Source organism: Catharus ustulatus, chromosome Z (genome assembly GCF_009819885.2).
Source record: "Catharus ustulatus isolate bCatUst1 chromosome Z, bCatUst1.pri.v2, whole genome shotgun sequence".
Lineage (NCBI taxonomy): Eukaryota > Metazoa > Chordata > Aves > Passeriformes > Turdidae > Catharus > Catharus ustulatus.
The window spans coordinates 9,845,121-9,864,846 of NC_046262.2; positions in this window are offsets into that span (position 1 = coordinate 9,845,121).

The following is a 19,726-nucleotide window of genomic DNA, read 5'->3' on the forward strand; positions in this document are numbered from 1 at the left end:
ATGGACTGTGCCAGAGATGGGGCGTCTCTCTGGGCCTTGACAGAGAACTGTGCCTCCAGGGGTGACCTGCAGGTAGGATCAATGCCTGCAAGTAAGATCATTATCCTGATCCACCTTGTTCCTTCCAGCATCAGATAAACAGAACCATGGAACCGTCGGATAAGAAGACATTCCTTTGTCAAGGCTCAAGAAAACAGGGCTGTGGGAGGAAAACAAACCATAAACCATAATTCCAATGCTTTCTCCTGCTCATGATCCTGTGGATTATCTAAATGGTCTTTATCCTGAAGGAAGAGCAAGAAGGCAACTTTATACAGCAGAGGAATGACAAATGGGTTTCTTCAGGACAAGCCCCATGAAGTTTCCCACCTCACACCTGAGTCTATAAATTCTGCTTACTTCTCCAGAGAGGTTACCCTGCATTCTCTTTGCTGCCCTGACTTTCTTAGGTTTCATTGTTCTCCCTCTCTATTGCTGTTCGAGGATGAGCATATCATATCACGGCTGCCGTGACTGCGCGTGTCTTCTTTCACCTATGATCTCTCACACTTTGTCAGCTCTTTTGTAAAGATGACACTTGGCAGCTGTGGACACTTAGAATGAAAGGTGACTCCATCATCAGGGCACTTGGTCTGGATAGTGCCTGCTGGGAATGCTGGAGTTTGTAGATCACAGCCACACTCTGTGAGCCTTGCAGGCCACACAGGGAAGAGCACAAGGGGCTTGTTGTCCTGTACAAGGTTCACACCAGTGCTAGATCCTCACCAAAAGCTGTTCCCTGGGATTCCCTGCCAGAATTATGTCAGGGGAGATCTGATCAGAGGGATTCAGCCTCCTGCAAACAGCTCAGCACTATGCCCTTCTTTGCTGCAAGTTATCTGGAAATACACAGCACCAAACTTGTGCTCAGCTCAGCATGGGTCCAGCCTGAGGCACAAAGCCCTGGTCTACCAGGGAGCTTCTCCAATCCTGCACAGCACAAGATGCACCAGGCTGAGATAGAGTGGGTGTACTTCTGGAAACACTGGCTGGTCTTGTTTTAGCTCCAGTGCTGAAGGGAGGGACGACCTCTAAACGCTTGTAAAAGGGTTTATTCTCAGGAAAAGGATGTCATTCCCAGGAAAATTAACTCATGTTAAGGAAAGGCTTGGATGTCTAGAAGAATTTTGGCACTCTGGGCCTGATTCAAAATTGTACCAGTAATTCTTTCCCACGGGATACACTGGTGAATTCCTGAGCTTATTGAGGGCTTTTTGTCTGTTACTTTTAATGTAAAAAACAGCGGGCACTATTTTGTAAGTACTGCTGTTGTGCCTATTCACAATTTGGAGTTAAGCTCCCTGGATGATTTCCAAACAAAATCAGGCTGATCTATGGCACTATGAAGTGAATCCCAGGTATTGGCACCTGCAGTTTGTATTTCATTACTGGGATTTGGGTAGGATTGCCTAAACAGCAGTCTTTCCTTTGAGGTGATGTTAGTCTGCTTTGCAATTGCAAAAGCTGCAGGAAGTGCCACCCCACAGGTATTTTTACTTTCATCTCCACCTCTGTACATTCATTGCTCTGGTGTCATTGGCTACCCAAACCTTACACCAACACAGTGTTTGTCTCCAGCAAACACCCAGCTTCCAGAGCCTGAGGGTAGGATGACAATGGATATTTTGAGGCAAGAGTGTTAATTAGCTAGTTGTTTTCTCTTGGATGTCTAGGGCAATCGTCCCTAGTTTCAGAGTAACCCCAGCACCTGTGCTGTGGGGTTCTAGACCCAGTCTAGATCCTGTGGCTCGTCTCTGTGGCCAAACTGAAGGAAGCAGGTAGCCAGGGGAACAAGCTGGCCTGGGAGCTCCTGGACTTGGGTCAGTGAGGTATGTGACCTACTGTAAAACTATGAATTCTAGCAGTTGTAGTAGGGGTGGGTATAAAATACAGATTCTAGTGTTTCCATACACAATTATAATGTATATTATTTACATGCTCATTGTTGCCTGTTGGTTAAAAACAACTTGAATAATGGGAAGCAGAATTTTATTTTAAGATGCTTGCTTTGAGGTCTAAGTCTCAAAATAGCTAAACTTCTTTAAACTGAAAAAGTCTGACTTCAGACAAAATCTACATAGAAGCCTCTGGATCCTTATGTCAGTATGTTCCAGATAGCAAAGCAATTTCCCCTGCAATTTCCCAACCAGCTATAGTGTTGCTCCAGCAGGACAAAAATGTAGATTTTTGAAACTGGCAAGCACTTCCAAGAACACTGAGGTGTGCCACAATCTCTCTTTAACAGTGAATATATCAATCTTTTTAAGTGCAACAAACAGAACAAGAGTTTACCTTTAGCCATGTCCAAATTAGGGCTGAGTTTGACCCCTCTTTTTAAAAAACAGCTTTGTGGCCTCTGTCACAACCTGATGAAGCCACACGTGGAAAGCAGTGGTCATCACCCTGCCCTGTGTTTTCTTGGTCTTACTATAAAACCTCAGAGTTTATGAATCTTCTTTGAATTTTCCTTCAAAGTGAATTTATTTGCTCCTATATGAAGGCTGCCCTTTCGGCAGCATTTATTCCTGATATATTTATAGGCAGCAACTCTATCCCTTCTCAAATTGTGTTTTGAAAGTTTAGAACGAAGTCTGAAAGTTTAGCTTGTCTGGGACTAAACGTTCCTTCTGCTCAGGATCTCTTTAACTCTCTGCACCTCTTCAAGGTTTAAGTAATCTTTTCTGAATGTAGACATGCTAAAAAATCCATTTAACTTGCATGGAAAACCCTTGTCCTGCCACATATGGAATCACTCACAATAAGCACACAATAAGGCGATTTTTTTGTTTTCCTGCAGTAGTTTATACCAGAAATTCTAATTAGCAGCTCATCAGCACTCAGGAACACAAAGTTCCATGACATGCAGCCTTTACACCTCTGCTGCAACCACTTGATTTTCAGATGAGCAGCAGTGTTGCCCAGTTTGTTTCGCCCTTGTGAACAGTCTTTCCTTTGAGGTATCTGTAATGGCAGTTTTTATGAGTGTGGGTCCCAAAATCCACTTCAATGCATTTCAGTAACACCCTCTTTACTGTGCAGTGCCTCTTTTTAAAAGATGACCCTATGTTTTTCCCTTTTAAAATTGTACCTTTGTATTCCTTGCCATCTTGACTCTAATTAATACTCACATTTGAAATTACTTTTAAAAAGTGTTGAAATCCTGGTAAAGGAAAACAGAACATTTTCTTTGTCCATAGAGAATCTAGATGAGTAAGCTAAAAAAAATCATTGTAGTAAAACTGAATTTTTTTTTTTATCATTCTTCCTGCTTTTCCAAACTGTTACTCTTCCAAAGACATCCAGATCCCTTTTCTCCACTGAAAGTGAGGTACCTTTTTCAGTGTCTGCCGTGACACTGCCTCTGGCTGGACACCAGACCTGTAGGCTAACTATTGCTTCTTTCAGGTCTCAGGGTGCAATTTTCAAGCCCTCTGAAGACTTTAATCTCTAAATTTTATTCTGGATGGAGTGGCCTGTCCTTACACCTTTTTATTTTGTCCTCTTTTTCTGTTCCCCCATCTCACAGCATGGAGGGGGATGCATGTACAGTTGAGGAGTCACACCTAACACAGGATTTTTTAATCTTCACACAGGTTCCCCTCCTCCCTGCTGTTCTCAGCCAAGGACTAATAAAAACCCTTTCATGGAGCTTTGGAGTTTCCTCTGCAGGTTCTCAGCTGGGAACAATTCTCAGGTTTTCCATGCACGACTTGACCTCCCAGTCGTCACATTCTTTGTTAATTCACCACTTTCATTACTGCTCAGACTCTTTGCTCATCCTCAGCATCATTCACCATGATATACAACCACAGAGGGCTGGGGTCACCTCCTGAAATATTTAGGCATTATTCAGGACACAAATTTCAAGTGTTCTTTGTACCAAGAGAACTAAAAAATTCCATGCCATTCCTTGTTCCATGCCAAGTCCTCGTGCTTCTCAGTCCAGGTGACTTCATTAACTAGTTCCTGCACTTTATTGCTGTAACTTCTGTCCTTGAAATTAAGTGTCGTGATTGTAAACATTTGTAACCTTTCACTTGGTGCAATGAAACTTTTATCAGCAGATATAAGGTGGTTTTCTGTAACCAGCCTGTCTACAGTAATTTCCACAGAATTAAGAAACAGTGTTAATGACCACCAGCTTAGGCTAGCTCCCTGGATGTTTAAATTGAGCAAGCCCTGGTGGGTGCAAGTGGCTTCAGAGCAAACTCTGAGTTGTTTTATAGTCACAGGAAGCTACCAGGCTACTCCCCCGACGAGAACTGGCATTAGGGAAAGAGAAACAGTGTCTCAATGAATAAGAAATTAGCAGAGTTGAGGATCTTGCCTGTAATTCACAGAAAATTGTGAAATGCTTCCTGGTGAAATTTCCCCAGCACTGCAAACTCTATACCATAGAAACCAAACATGTTTTTGCTGCTTAGGAGGTACTCGATGCTGGTTAGGACAATCAAACAGACCGCTGACATTGCGGATGACTGTGTGGTGTACTGCATGATGCCTTGTTCTTTCTTAAGAGCTTCTCCAAAAAGAGGACTAGAGTAATAGTAAAGCCTCTGCTGGGGCCATAAGACTACAACAAAAATACACAAAGAAAGGGGAACTCATGGAAGAGCATGAAGAGAATGAGTTTAAAAATAACCACACTGAGCTATTGTTACAGTGTCTTATTGACCTAAAGCAGTTAAAATAAAACAAAAGGTACCTGGGATGGAAGATCCCAGTGAAAGGTTAGAGACTTAGAGATGCAAAAAGAGTCATCAGACCATTCTGCCAGGCATCACCTTACCCAATCACCCTGGCACGAAGTCTGGCAGCTTGCACAGATCCAGTGCTCACTTCTGGGAAACACATAGTCAGAGCTCATAAACCTTCAGGGGATTTAGGATTTTTTCTTACAACTCTCCTCCAATGGATGTTGAAATTACACAATTGTATTTGTTTTTCATTAGTCTAACTAACACCATGCTGCTGCTTCTCATTCTGCTGTGTGGCCAGCCCAGGATTCTGAACTTTCCCATACCTCACTTGAAGTACCCCTCAGTAGCCACCTTGGCAAATTAATAAAACAAAGGCCTTTTAATTAGTCCTCCAGAGACTTTTCCAGCCTGAAAGTCTGCATTTTTTTTCTCTATGAGATCTCCAATTTTCCATAAAAGTTATTTCAAAGATGTGGACACCAGAAAAGGACACTTTACATGAGCCCTGAACTCACCAAAACTGCTCATGGAAGACAAGTCCCTTCCCTGTTCCCACATACTAATCCAAGATGCAGATCAGAAGGTGTCCTTGCCCAGGGCAGGAAGATTGGAACAAGATGATCTTTGTGGTCTCTTCCAATTGAAACTATTCTGTGATTCATTTTAATCCATCCTTGTCTGGAAAAACATTAGCTCCTTCTGGCACAGTATCCTGGGAGGAATTCATGCCATTCTGCTTCATACTCAATACTATTTTCTAACATCTGGATTTGCAAGGAAAAACCCTATCTTTCCTAAGCCTGTCCCACTCCCTGGTCTCATGCTTGGCTTTCATGTGCCATGATTTTGAAGAGACCCATGTCACTCAGGCTTCACAGTGAATCCTCACCTTGAGCACAGCTGGGATTTTGCCAGAGGGTCCTGGTGTTAACCTCCAGACTAGGGATTGCCCCCACACAGAGCCAGTTTCAGCAGAGCTGCTGACAGTCATCCCCATAGGTTGCTTGGCAGTAGGAGAGAACTGCTCTGCTGTCAAACATCCTCAGAAAGCTGATCTCTGGAATTTACATGCCCTGAGCATCTCTGGCACTGCTTGTGTGGAAGCCCACAGGCAGAAAATTGGAGGTTGCTTTAACCATAGCAGGTTATCCCAGGGTCAAGGGACATCAGTGCACTCTTTCACTTCTGTTCTTAAGAATCATCCTTGTCACAGATGAGCTGGCAAAATAGGCAGAGAAAAAGGAAGTCAGATTCACAAATGACACTTGCAGGGTTGTGACAGGGGAGAGGAGACCCAGAAAGACACATGGAAATCATGAGGCTCTAACACTCACTGAGGAGACTCCCCCAAGGCAGTACAGCTCAGCACAGCACAGCTCATCCCCCGGGGATGCTGCAGCACCTCTGTGTGCCTCAGCGCTGCACACACACACCCACAGGGCAGGGGCTGCATCTTTCACAGAAGGGCGCTGGTCAGATGCAGAGAAACAAAACCACCACCCAAACAAAAGGGGTTTTACTTAGGGCCACCTGGCTCACAAAAATCTAACAGGTTTTAAGTCTCCTCGGTCTTTATCTTCCACAGCTGCACACGGGGACCAGGACCAGGCATGCACTGACAAGCAGCAGAGGAGGGACAGGCAGGGATCTCAGAGCTCCCACTGGCAGGGCTTGCTGCCACGTGATGGCTACGGAGCAAAGCTCACACCCGTGACTGCTGCACAATAGTGCAAACATAAAAGACCTATATATCAAACAAGCCAAACAGCTCTGCACAGTGGGGCACAGCATGTCCTTCGTCACAATGGGATGAAACTGTATTCGTCCTGCCAGACACAGGGATGAAGAAAAGGTGGAGGTGAGCCTGCTTGTCACAGCCACAAAGCCTTGTTTCCCACCATGCAACCCAGTCCGGGCACCACAGGTCTGCTGCACACATCCGTGGCCACATCAACTGGAAACAAAATCACCATGGAGAAGGGCTGGGAAAGAGTCCTGGCTAGGCAGCACCCCCAGGGCCAGCCTTGCCTCCAGAGCAGACTCTAATGCTGCTGGGTGATGTGAGGCACTATCACAGAGACTGGTGTCTTAGAACAGAAGCAGCACAGCCAAAAAAATGGTTTCCTAGGCTGAGACAATCAGTGCCTTGTTTTGTGAACATCATACCTATGCTCATCCCCTCTTGAGTCCATCTGAGACTTCATAAACTCTAAACCAGATCTGGCACAGCCTTTATTGTATGGTGGTATTGCATACCACTACAGAATCATAAAATAATTTGGTCTGGAGAAGGTTCTAAGACTATTGAGTCTAGCCATTAACCCAACACTGGCAGATCCACCATTAAACCATGTCCCCAAGTGCCAACATCTACATGGTTTTTGCACTTCTGGGGATAGTGATTCTAACACTAACCTGAGCAGTCTGATCTAATGCTTGGCCATCCTTTCAATTGTGAATTTTTTCTCAACATCCAATTTAAACCTTCCTTGGCCCAAATTGAAGCCATTTCCTCTCGTCCTATCAACCTTTCCTTCCATAGGAAGATCCCAGTTCTGTCTCCCCTGGTTTCTGTCTGCTGCTAACTTCTGGCACATGGCAGTGTTCCACCTCCAAGTGACAGAGCATTTTAGGAGACAGACCAGCCCAGGGGCTTTAGACCAGAGGGGCCTTGGAAAATCAGCCCCCCCAGCCTGAAGGTTGTGACTGATGGGAATGGAGACACAGCCCAGCCTCTCTAGGGTGAAGCCTTTGGGGAGCCAGCAGGACTGCACTGCCAGACCGTGTCTGCATCAGATGCATGACACTGGGGCACTGTTTTAATTTAAAATGGATTAGGCTTTGTTTTCTTTTTAGCACAATAACATTGCACGCATTGTTGGGCGATAAAACCCACAGATAGCTCTGCCAGCAGGGTGTTGGGGTGGACGTGATCGGCGTCACAGTCTGAGCTGAGACGGCAAAGAGTCTGGGGAAAGCCTATAGAAAAGTGCTGCTGCCAGGTCCTGGGGAGGCCCTTACACAACTGCTGAAGAGCTCCTTCCTCAAAGAAGGCAGAGGGGGAGCCCAGAATTTGGATAGCAACCGGAGCAGGACACGAGTTCGGGGCAGCAGGGATATGAGTGAGCTGTGTGTCACTCCTACTCACAGCAGTGCAAGGGGGATGCTGCTGACGACTCCTGGGAGGACACTGAAAAGGAGGCAAGGATGTCTCAATTCACCACAGCGTCTCTTAGTTAACTGCTGTTTTTCCCAAGCTGGTTCTGCCTCTCTCTGTGTGTTCCCCTCCTGTTTTTCCTGGGCTTAAACTCTGCACATGAGGGGAGCATTGCCTGAAGAAGGTGCATGGCAAAGTCATTTTGTTTCCTGGGTTTCTTGGCAGGACCTTGGTATCATGTGCACCAAGTCCCTTCACTACCCTAATCCATGCCTTTTGGCTGGCAACAGCACAAGGCAAAGGGGTGTTATCCAGTAGCACTGCCCCTGAACTGCAGGAAGCACTCCTAGAGCATGAGGGCTCTGGGGTGTCTCAGGGCCGAGCATCTCAGTTTGGGGGTATCTACCTACAGCCCACTGAGGTGCTACAGATCAACTGCAGTTTTTACCTCCTGCAGAAATAGAGGACTCCCTGACAAATCTTTCTACAGCCTCAACCAAACCAGTGCTACCAAGCAAGCTGGCCTTTGCAGGTCTCTGACCCAGTTGTTCCTGAATCTCCTCTTCAGTCACATTTGCTCCTGATACGTGTGATGCCTGAGGAAGGTGTTGCAGGCAGCAAAATGCTGCAGAACTGTTCCCAAGATGTTCATCTAGCAGCTGGGGACCTGACCCCATGCAGCTTTCTGCTCAACATTCTCCCAGTACTTTTTTGCCTGAAACTCTTCATAACCTCTCATGGCTTTTTTTAGCATCAGTTTTGCTGCCGACGTGCTCCAGACCAGGCAACCCTTGGTTCAGAAGCTAACAGAAGGCACCAGTTTCTCCTGGGATAATTTGTCACTGCTAGAGGGACTACTGGATCTGATGGGGCCAAACCTTTTAGCAGGGCCTGTTGTGATAGGACAGGGGTTAATTGCGTATAATGGAAAAAGGGTCAATTTAGATCAGATATGAGGAAGAGGTTTCCATTAATGAGGGTGGTGAGGCCCTGGCACAGATCACCCAGAGAAGCTGTGGTTGCCCCAACCCTGGCACTGCTCAAGGCCAGGCTGACTGGGGCTTTGGGCAGCCTGGTCTTGTGGAAGGAATCCCTGACCGTGGCAGAGATGACCTTGATTGTGTCCTTTTAATTTAATCTATCCTGTGATTCTATAAGCTACTGTGGACGTGCTGTGGGTTGTGCTCAGAGCATGCTGCAACACGATATGTAGCGTGCTATGTACGTACTAATCCATAGCATGTAATGTAACCATTGCTGCGGCGTCAGGCAGGAGTGCAAGACCTCAGGGGCAGCATGAGAAAACCCCCAGCTCTGCGTGACACCAGTGTCCATCTGCCAGGACAGTGGAAAAGCCCAAACCAGCCAGGCCACAGCTCTGTGCGGGCCCTGGCAGCAGCGCACTCCCAGGAGAGAGCAGTACCAGCTGGCAGCTTCTCCTGGCTGCCCAGGGAGCAGAAGGAGGGCAGATGTTCTGAGCAGCGCTGGGAAGAGGAACCAATTCCCACTGCTGCTCAAGTGATGCCAGGAGAGCAGATCAGAGGTCTCCAGGTGGGGAGGCAGCCCGGGTACTTTGCAGAGGCTGATGCACCACCAAAGTCTCAAATGAGCAGTCGGAGAAGACAGAAAATGAGGTGGGATGAGCAAAGTTAGCAGCAAAGCCAACACAGCCCCAGAGTCCGCCTGGCTGGAGGCCTTGCATGATGTGAGGACTACATGAAAGCCTTCCCCTGGGCACCACAGACTTCTGGCCAGGTGGTTCTGTGGTCTCTTACAAACTTGATACACCATGAACTGACAAGTTCTTTCCCGGCTGCAGTTTAATTAGACCTTCATGTTACACAGAGACTCTTCTCTAACAGGTATAATTACAACAGGAATGCAGAGAGTACAGTTTTAGTTCCATCAGATGCAGGTAATTTCCTCATCCCACTGTCTTGCCACATAATGTTTGTCTGACATATAAGATTCCATTTTCTTAGAGAAGGAAGAAGATTCAGCAGAACACTTAGCAACAACAAATTAAGTGTCATTAAGTCGGGCAATCACAGGGCTTACTGCCCCTATTTATCAACCTCTTCCTGCAGAAGCGCTTCTCAGTGCTATATCCACTACTGTTGCTGATGGACATTATCAGGACTTAAGAACAATGAAGATTCTTTGCATTTGATCTGGGCTGACATTCTTCCATCCAAAAAGCTCCATGTTTCACCTCCTATGAGGATGACACAGACAGGACTCTGCCAAGTCAAAGTTCACGCAACGAATTAAAGATGAAAGACAGTCCCCAGCTACCGAAGAAAAACTCTGCAAACAGTAGATTCTCCTCTCCTACCAAGTCCAGCTAGATCAATCATCTCCTTTGGCAGCAGCCCCTTCAGGAAGGGATAGAGTTTACATAAAGGAGGCAAAAGAGGAGCAACTGGGCAGTTTTGGGCTGAGAGAGACAGGGAAGGACTTGCTCAAGTACAAACTGACCAAACAGAGTATACCAAGCCAGTGTGAAGTGGACCAATGGGGAAGTAACATTGAACAAATATGTTAATCACCAAAACTGTTGAAACAAAGAGAGAATTATGTGATTATTTAAAATATATACATATATTTAATACATATGCGAGAAGAGGAAGTAGAAAAGCTTCACATCACACTGAGTTTGGCCAGTGTGGGCAGAAAACACCGGGTGTTTATTACAAAACCTGGACAACTGCAAAGTCATCTGCACATGCTGCAGGGAAACCTGGGCCATTTATTATTAAACTGCAAAGCAGCCTCTTTCTCAAACTGTATCTTCTACAGATGACAAAAGTCTGTCCAAGAAAAGCCAGACATGGCAAGCCCTAGTGACAAAAGTGAGGAACTCCCACCACAGAGCCTGGAGTCCCATGCTCCTTGTGATTCTTTGTGTTGCTCTCCTTGCTCTGGTGGCCATGGCAAGGCTAATGCTCAGGGACAGCCATGGGGCCCATGGAGTGCCCAGCCCTGCAGAGACCCGGCCCCTGCCTCTCGCTCTGCTGCAGCAGAACCACGAGAGGATAACAGGATCAAAAGAACAGTAACGAGCTCTGGGAACTTGTCAGGCAAATGTGTTTTTAACCAAATCCCAAATGAGCCGCTGAAGGGAAGCATTAGTGCTGTCACGTGGAGCACATGATTTTGGAATTCATTAAGCCTTTGATGCAGTGTTAGCAGCGCTGTCCCCTGCCCCAGCCATTAGCCATCTGGCTGAAAAGCAGCCAGGTTTCCTTCGCCCCAGAACTAGAGGAATGGCCTGTGCTTGTGGCAGAACACAGGAGCTGCACAGAGTTAGAGCTTGCACGCACTGGACAGGCTGATTGCAGTGATCTTGAGGAAAAATGGCACTTCTTGGGGCCCTCAGCACAAACATGCCTCTCCCCATGTCTTGTGATGCTTCCTCAAAGAAATCAGCTGATTGCAGAGAAGCTCCCTTTCTTCTTTCTCTAAGACAGATTAGAGAGGAATGAAAAATCTAGTTAAGGAGAAGTGGAACGAGGGATACAGGTCCTGCACTTACATACTGAGAACTAGAACAGATGCACCTAAATTTGGACGAAATCAGAAACTGCAGGTGAAAGCTGAAGGCAAATGTTGCTGAATGTTGTTTGCTACACTAAAAGGTTATGTTTTTTCAGCTCTATCTCGAATACAAAGTCCCCTCCGAAACTCCAACTCTCCCTTGTTTGAGGACAGTTTGTAAATTAACCTTGCTGTAGATGTGAAGACACAGAGGTAGCTTCTGGCTGGTATGAGCAGTATGGTGTAGAGCTGGCTTAGAGCTGGAGCAGCATCCATGAAAACAACTCCCTGCTCCAGCTCCGACATTAGAGAGCACAGTGGACACCTTAAACCAGCTCTGAGGTTTGTGTTAGGAATACTGACCTGTGGATCTGCAGTGGAATGCTGGATCCAGGCTGGTTTCTACAGAAGCATTTCTGTGTCTTGAACTGGCAAATATTTTCCATTACCTAACTCCTCACGACTGGAGTCCATTCCCCCTCAATCCCCATCCAGGAAAACAGCGAACTTGCAGGCATACAAAACCACAAGCTATCTCTTACAGCCTTAACATGGGGTGATAACTGCCTATTCCCAGCTGGGATCTGCCTGATCTTAAGGCATCAGCTCCTCCGGGGAAGCCACCTCAGTGATCCTGGGCTGTGCAGAGCTCCTGGAGTACCTGCCACTGTGCCCCTGCTCTCCTCTCAGCACAGTGCATGCAGTGTGGTGGGGCTGGGGCACTCAGCTCAGCAGGCCCTCAGCTGTGCTGTTGCTGTCATTCCAGCCAGTATTTGGTGAGACAATGCCTCTGGCAGGGACTGAGCAACTGAGGTGATGCCTGCCAGACTGGCCACAGCAGGGCTCAGTTTCTGGCAGACACCTCCAAAGCACAAAGGCAGCAGGAGAAACACTTTGAAACTCTCTTGCAGGTCTCCTGACAGTGTGGTGTTTCTTACTAATTTTCCAACATCCTAATTTGCCAAATGTTTTTGCTTGACTGGAAGCCAAGCACAGCTTTGGGATCAAAATCTGTGGTGCACAGGGGGTTCCCCTGGCTGCCAGCTGCCAGGACCTGTGATACAAAGAGCTGATGCCAGACAGAGTAAGCAAACTGATGCAAGACCTAAACAAAAACAGAAAATCTTTTAGCCTGCTCTGCCCTGTCCAGAGCAGCTGTGAGCCTCAGATGCACTGTGCTTTCTCCAGAGATTCTTCTGGAAACATGCAGCTTTCCAAGTATCTGATGAGAGCAACAAGTGCCCAGACTCTCATGCATGTGTCAATGTACCACAGGAGGGGCTAAAGACTTACCTTAACTTTGCTGCTGGACTCAGGTCCATGGTGCTGCACGGGGCATTAATTCTGCACCTTCTCTGCATGCTTTGTAAAAATCACAGAAGAGTTTGGGTTGGAAGGGGCCCTAAGATCCTTTATTTCCAACCCCCTGCCATGGCCAGGGACACCTTTCCCTATCCCAGGTTGCTCAGAGCCTCATCCAGCCTGGCCTTCAACACTGCTGAGGATGGGGCATCCACAGCTTCTCTGGGCCACTTGTGCCAGTGCCTCATCACCTTCACAGTAAATAATTTCTTCTTAATGCTAATCTAAATGGATATTCTTTCCTCTAAAGGCCATTTCCCTTAGTCTTATCACTACCTGTGAAAAGTCCTCCATGTTCCAGCCTCCTCCAAAGTGGCTCTAGAAGAGTTCAGGATGAAGCTACTGAAATCTGAAGTGGTGTTTAAAGATGGCTGCAAAAGACAAAGTGTGACTGATAGGATTTTCTAATGGGTTTCCAGGAAACTCCAAATTCTGAAAAATTAAATTAGTGTGCAAAAGGGGAAATGAGACATATAGGAAGTGACAATTCATCCTTTTGAGGATATTTCAACACCTCCAGCAATTCTCTGAAGAAGAGTAACCACAATAAATGAAATTGAAAACCATAACAGAGTCTGTTAGAGTGATAAGCTGAAAAAATTAAAAAAACAAACCCCAAACCAACATACCATTTCGAATTAAAAAAACCCCAAACATTTTCATCCCGGAAGTTTGCCATAAATAGTATAACAGTGGTGTGAAAGACCATTCAGAGAGGGTAGAGGCCCAGCAGAAAAGCAAAATTAGTAATCCATACCAACAAGAAATGAAGGGAAATTCCCATCCTACAATTTCCTTTTGGAGGGACAGATGATTCAAGTGAAAGCAGTTAGCAGATTATGTTTAAAAACAAACTGATAACACAAACAGTAAATTATACAAATGGTTTTTATCCAAGACCTCTGGAGAAATTGCAGCAGAGCACCATGGAATAGCATCCACGGGGACATAATGGAACACACCAGTGTGTCCCACCAGAATCTGTGATTTTTGATGCATTTATAAAAGATCTGTGTGTGAACAGTGAGAGGGAAAAGTTTGATGGTGAGGGTGAAGAATGCAGTGTAGTGAAAATGAACAAGATCTCAGAATGAAAGCTGGGGGATAAAATCACAAATTAAAGTATGGGTAGGTGCAATTTACAAGGAGAAACTGTAATTGCGCTAAGGAGTTCAGACCAGTTATCCCCAGCTGGGAAAGTGTCCTGGGGATCAGTTAGGGAAGGTTTTCTCCTTTCTTCTCAGAGAAGGTACAGTGGAATTAAGAAAAAGCAGAAAAGGGGAAAAGGAAAATTAAATACAGTAATTTCACTATTATAAGCCAGACCGTTTTGACTAAAATTTTGGTGCAAACCCAAAGTGTGGCTTATAATCAGGTGCGGCTTATGTATGGACAAAGAACAAAATGTTGCTGTTTTAGTTTGGAGGACAGGTGTCTGCTGAGAAAGGCAGGAGCTTCTCTTTGAAATGGAGAATGCAAACCCCCTCCCTCCAAATTATTATAATTTTGAAATCAAGGGGCTCTCAGGCAAAGATATGGGAATTAGGAATAACAGTTCTTTACTAGGGAAATTAAAATAGAAATACAGTACTACAAAGAAACAAACCCAAACCCTGACAGAGCACAACCTGACACCCCGTCAGGGAGGGTGTTGGCAGCAGTCCCATTCAATGGTGGCTGCATCCTCCTGCAGTGACAGATGTGATTCAGTTGGAGCAGTGCTCCTGTACAAGGTACAGTTTCCCTCCAGAGGTCCAGTGGTGATGTGGAGGAGTCCCATTTCCCTCTGGAGTCCAGTGGAGAAAGGGGCTCCCTTAGTGTCCCAAAACCTCTGTTTTTATCTTGGTAAGAAATGTTGGGCTCTTCCCCCTGGCTGGAGCAACTTCCAATGGGATGCAGTAATTTTATCAGTCCCACAGTGGGACTCAATGGCCATTAGCAGAAAATGACTCGCTGGAGGAAGGATGGGTTGTGAAAAGATAAAGAACAATGGCCCACCTGGTTTCAATGGATGGTCCATTAGCAGAATATCTCCCACGGAGATAAGGATCACTGCCCCCACCCTCAACAGATGGTGATAGAATAGATACCTTTTATCACACCCTGTATTGTAACATGCAGTTTATAATCAGGTGCAGCTTATGTATGGACAAAGAATGAAAAGTTGCTGACACCCGGAAGTGTGGCTTATACTCAGTGTGGCTTATAATCATGAAATTACTGTACATTGGCCACAGAAGACAGCCAAGGGAGACAAATGGATGTGTTGAAAAACCATTTGCAGTGACTGAGGTAATTTGGAAAGGATTACTTGTTTTGTTTCACTCTATAGGAACAAAAGCATATTAATTAAGCAATGACATAGCAGGTTAAAGCAAATTCAATTACAGTAATTTCACGAATACAAGCCGCAGCAATTTGACAAAAATTTTGGTGGAAACCCGGAAGTGCGGCTAATAGTCGGGTGCGGCTAATATATTAATAATTTTCTGACATTTACAACCCCAGACGTGCCAGCCAGAGTGCCGAGCCAAGCACCGGCCAGTAAAAGCCGGCATTTCGCAATTGTTACAGTGTTACCGTGTTGCCCTGGCTCCCTGCAGGCAGCACGGGGGGCGGGGAGAGAGGCGGGAGAGCTCTCTTCTTCCCTCCTCTGCCACAGCCCAGGGGAGGAGGAAGGGGGGCGCCGCCATTGCCGGGGCTCGGGGAGCCGACGGGGGGGGGGCGCCGCCGTTGCCGCGGCTCCGGGAGCCGACGGGAGCCCTGCGCAGCCATTGCCGCGGCCCGGGGAGGAGGCGGGGTGCTTTGTCCGCGCCCGCCGCCGGCGCCACGGGCGCGGGAAAGCTCCGTCCCCGCCCGCCGCCGCTGCCGTAGGAGCGGGGGAAGCTCCATCCCTGCCTGCCACCGCGGGGCAGCGCCGACCCGGGGTGACCGAGCCCAGGGGCAGCGGCGGCCGGCCCCGAGCGGCAGCACCGGGTTGGGCCACCTGGTCCCGTCAGCGGCCCCTAGCGGGCCGAGCCTGCACAGCCTTAGCTCAACCAGTAAACCCCGCCCTCCCGCGGTTCTGTTACTAATTGCACGCGGGTCCTCGCTGCGAACGACAGAGCGGCTTATATTCGTGTGCGGCTTATTTATGGACAAAAACCGAAATATTTGCCAACACCCAGAGATGCGGCTTATAGTCAGTGCGGCTTGTATTTGTGAATTTACTGTACTCTTTCACTGTGCACTGAGGAGTCTCCCTCACTGGAGATATTCAAGAATCATCTGGACTCAATCCTCTACAAAGTGCTCTAGGTTGACACTGCTTGAACACGGAGGCTGGACCAAATGTGGGCCTTTCCAATCTTATCCACTCTGAGACTCTGTAAGTCTGAGGAATTAACTAACTAGGATTTCTAGGCTGCAAAACAACGCAGAACAGATCAAAAGCAATCAGGTTCTCTTACAGAAGAACAACACAGCAAGGACCACTAGACAAAATGATGCTTTGATCAGAATAAGGTTAAGCAAAGCACTGCTGAAAACAAGTGTCAGAGAAAGTATGGCTTTATACCTGCACTGCTCCTCCCCTGCTCCAGCCGCACCCCACTGGCCACCTTCACCGCCAGAAGCTGGCACGGGTTTGTCCCCTAAATCTCACAGTGCTTTCTGTGCTCTTGGGATGCACTAGAAGGAGCAAGCTGACAAGCAAAGCCCTTGTCAAGTAGCCAGTCATAAATGTTGCACAGCGAAGTGTGGGAGGACTAGGTGTGGATAAAAAAGTCAGCTGGAAGGTAGGAAGGTATCTCAGACATGATGTCACAACACTCCATAGTCACTTGACATAGGCTGGAGTGATGCTAAGGATAGTGTGGGGTAGCCCTTGTCTGGGCTGAGAGCCAAATCAGTCTTTAAGACACATTTGGGGAAGGAAACATATCAACATACTCTATAAAGTTTCCCAGGAAGAAAGCAAACAACACAAAGGCTGCCAGTTTTGTGAAAAGAGTGTGTCATACCACTGCTTGGGTTACAGGTTTGCATTCCTAAAACTCAAAAATATATCAGAGATGACGGCCAGACTGAGGAGAGGAAGAGAAAAAGCAGAAGTGTGAAATAGGAAAACAGGAAAGGTTGAGAATGGAAGGAGAGTGAAAATTTTTGTTTCAGCCAGTCTGATGGGGAGTTACTGGACAGCTACCTCAAGGGCCAAAGGCAAGACAGAGTTTTTAGTTTGGACAGGCCAAGACTAACCTGAGGTAGATCTTAGTCCAGAGGTGATTGGCTAAAATGTCTGCAGCCAAGATCATTGAAATGCAAAGGATAGAGGGAGGTAATGAAGGGGCACAAAAGTCTGCAAAAATGAATCAGTTTAGAGAAGCTCTCTAAAGGATGGTATGAAGCATCAGTTGAAGAGATGGAGTGTAGGGGATGGCTATTAAGGCCCAGGTTATGAAATAAAATTCCTCTCAAGCCTTCAGGCCCAGAGGAACACTTCCAGTTCTCACTTGTGATGAATTGCAAATCCTTCTTGCTGCTCTTCCCATCTTCCTCTGTGCTGGCTCTGCCCAGCTCCCCACGCCTGTTTCTATTCCTATCTTTCCTCTCAGAGCTCAGCTTAAGTCCTATGAGGCACGAAATGCAGTACTCAGGGGATCTACAGGCTGACTGGCCTCTTCTGGATGCTGCCCCTGCTCACTCAGCCCAGTAAAGGCTGGTGTTTGCTGTCTCTGTGAGACAGAAAATGTATAAACCCTATGCACTTCGTCATACACCAACTGAACTATAGTGTGATGTATCATGAAAGATCTTACCACCCTGGCTTACACGATTTATTCTTTGTTTTTTTCTGCAACATAACTTTCCAAGTGCCATGAGGTCAGATGCTGCTGTAGGAAATAAGGTAGGGCTGCTCATATACCTGCCCCTCTTCAATGGATAATCGAATAATAGAAAAGCTTGGGTTAGAAGGGACCTTAAAGACCATCCTGTTCCAATTCCCTGCCATAAATTGGGACACATTCCACTAGACCACCTTGCCCATCTGGTCTGGCCTTGAACACTTCCAGAGACAGGTCATCTACAGCCTCTCTGGGAAACCTGTTTCAGTGTCTCAACCACCACCACAGCAAACAATTTCTTCCTGATAGCTGATCTAAACCCATCCTTTGTCAGTTTGAAGATACTGCCCCATGTCCTACCACTACAGTGTCTTATAAAATGTCTTTCACCAGCTCTCTTGTAGCCTCTTTAGGTATTGGAAGATTCTATAAAGTCTCCTCAGATTCTTCTCTTTTCCAGGCTGAACAATCCTGACTTTCACAACTTGTCTTCATAGGACAGGTCATCTTCAGCAGGAAGATGAAATAAATTCTTAGCTTTCGCACAGTGCTGACTTTGACCATGAGCTGGGGGGGCATGCAGCTTTTCCTTCAGTTTCTCCCAACTGCTGGCACACATTTGTGCCCATGACAACCTAACACCAGCCACACTGCTCTCAAGAAGCTTGGCTAGACCTGCCGTGTAGGCAGGGCACTGACTGTTTGCTAATGACTCTGCAAACCAGAGCCTTGCAGAAATTAAGCCAATGTCTCCCGTGTTGCATAACTTCCCCTGACTAGCAGCTTCCAACCCTCTATTCTCTTGGTTCCCTCCTGCCTTGTCACAGGAAAAGCAGAAGTAACAGATGTGAGAGAAACTTGACCTGCCAACACAGGTGTGCTGCCTGGGTGTGTGCCAGGCTCCTGGCAGCACATACTGTGATTCAACTTGCACCCATTGCAACAGAGGCGACAGAAATCTGTGATTGATCTGCTCTGGTTTGGGGAAGCTCACCAGATGTGCCACGCAGACCTACCAGGGAATTGTGCTGGCCCTCCCCTCATGTTATTCCTCTCACCGTCACATGTGAGCTGTGCCTACAGCAGCACCCAGGAAATACTGAGGGCACTGCTGGGGAAGAGTTCTTCACCACCCTCCTTGGTTCAGCACGGTCCTTGCCAAGCTACAGGAGCTGTTCTGCAGCTGGATCTCAGCCCTGGGCTTGCACCATGTTCTTGGCACAGGACCTAGGAAAGACTTACTGAGGGACTTCATTACTGACATGCATTTCTCATACATGTCTCAGATCTGAGCACGAGTTCCTAGAAAAGTTTTGACCACAAATAGTTCTATGTGCTGCCCAGAAGGCAGGCTTCCCAGCAGCCCAGTGGTGGAGGCAACTAAGGAGAACACTGGAAAAGAGGCCAAGACTGCTCAGCAAAATGCCCCTGGGCTCAGCAAGGTAGAATCTGCCAACAGCAGCCTTTGACTGCCTGGACTGGTTCTCTCCTGAACAACTTCAAAGCATCTGCCAAAACCCAAAATGAGGAAGAGAAAAGGTGTGTTAACACTGCAAGGCAGTGTTGGGGAAAGCCTTGGGGAACAGTCACTGCTTCCCTGTCTTGCAGCCAGCAGCGCTGCCTTGTGATCCAGCACAGGTCAGCACCAGAGTAGGAGGAGGGAGGAGAAAGAGCCCCATGACTAAAGGCAGTGCTTGACACTGCAATTCACACGCTGTATCACGTTGATAACAGCACCAGCCTGCACACAGCCGTGCTGGTGCCTCCCAGGGAGCTGGCAGGTGGAGTGGGCAGCTTGGCTGTCCTTTGAGCAGAGCCAGGGAAGCAGAGCCACAGGGAAATGAGGCTGGCTGGGAGGAGAGATGTTACAGGTGGAGTAAGGAGCACTCCAGAAGTACTTCAGGCGTAAATAAGTACGGCAGGAGTGGCTGTTACAGGTAGCAATTGTATGTCAGGATTAGTGCCCCACACGCCTTCAGCTTCTGCACTGAGACACTTCACATAATCTCATGTCTACTCTCAGAGGTGTTAGCTGCTCTCATTCACCATTTGTGGCTAAACCGACTGCAGGTAACAGCAACAAGGAAACCAGTAAGCTTCTCTTTACA